Genomic DNA, 1512 nt, shown 5'->3' on the forward strand with positions numbered 1-1512 from the left:
GGCAGGCCTGGAGGATCAGCTATTATTGCAAGATCCATGAGTTAAAGATGGAAATTTGCCTTTAATCCCAACACTCGGGAGGCAGAGGCAGGTGGATCTCTGTGAGTTTGAGGCCAGCCTGGTCTCCATAGCGAATCCAGGCCAGCTGGGGCAACAGGGAGACCCTGTCTCAAAAAGACCAGAAAAAAAAATAATAAAAAGATAGAAATGTATTTATGTATAGAGCAACAACAATGAACTTTCATAATAAGAAGTTTCATTTTGTGGGGGGAGGGGTCAGTAAAACATTTGCCATGCAAACATGAAGATCTGGGTCTGGATCCCCTGAGCCCAGGTAAAACTGGGTGTAGTAGTATGTTTGTAATCCCGTGTGCACCTCTAATGAGATGGGAGAGAGATATGCCATGGCATATACATACCCACACTTACAAACACACATCACACTAACACACACAGAGTTTCATTTCTGTGAACAGAGAGAAAAAATAGAAAGGGAATATGGACCGTTTCCTTCCTGAAGTTTGGCTGCAGTTTTATAATGATCACACTCACAAGCCTCAAAGTCAAATTGGTTGTTAACATTACGGAAAAGACAGAGACAATATACTAGCCATGATGGAAGAATTCGCCATCACCCCTGAGGTACACTTACCCCCAAATTAAACTGAATCTGACTCAGCCTCTTGAAGGCTGCCAAAGATAGATCAGTGGTTGTAAGAAACATGAAATATCATTCCTTTCTGTCAAACACTGCAAAACTTTGGTTTAGGACAAGGAATTAAAATCTTTTAATCCCCCCACACGCACACCCACACTGTGTAAAACTTTTGTTTATGCAAAAGCCCTGCTACAGTCCCAGAACCTGATTGCGGGGGGCAGCTGAGCCCTTTTTCTTTCCTCCAGTCCCTTTCTGGTTCTCCTTCATTTCCTTTGCACAGACCCTTTTAAAACTAGGCAACTACAGGGCTGGCGAGGTGGCTCCGTGGTTAGGAACACTGGTTGTTCTTGCAGAAGACCCAGGTTCAAATCCCAGGATCTACATGGCAGCTAACAGCTGTCTGTAACTCCAGTCCCAGGGGATTCAACAGCCTCTTCTGATCTCCGCAGGCACTGCACAACACAGGTGCACTTACCTATATGCAGACAATACACACATACACGTAAAATGAAAATAATAAGTAAAAAATTTAAAAATATTAAAATAAAAGGAAAGAGGATTTATCTTTAAAAACAAACAAACAAACAAAAAAACCTACCCAACTGCAAAAGACTGTGAGTCTGACCCCAGCCAGTGGGTAAAAGATGCAGTACTCTTGCTTTAGGGTTAAAAACCCATCAAACTTCTGGGTCTGATGTATTTGCTCTATCTGAATGACACAATGCACCCTTTTGCAAAAGAAAAAAGTTGCCTTGCTGAATGACTTTCACTTCATCCTCCTGTTTTTTTGTGTGGTATCAGTGGGATCCTTAGACCTCAGATTTTGCTTCTAAGAGTGGTCAAAGCACCTGCTG

Source organism: Nannospalax galili, unplaced genomic scaffold (genome assembly GCF_000622305.1).
Source record: "Nannospalax galili isolate Female #2095 unplaced genomic scaffold, S.galili_v1.0 scaffold833, whole genome shotgun sequence".
Classification (NCBI taxonomy): Eukaryota; Metazoa; Chordata; class Mammalia; order Rodentia; family Spalacidae; genus Nannospalax; species Nannospalax galili.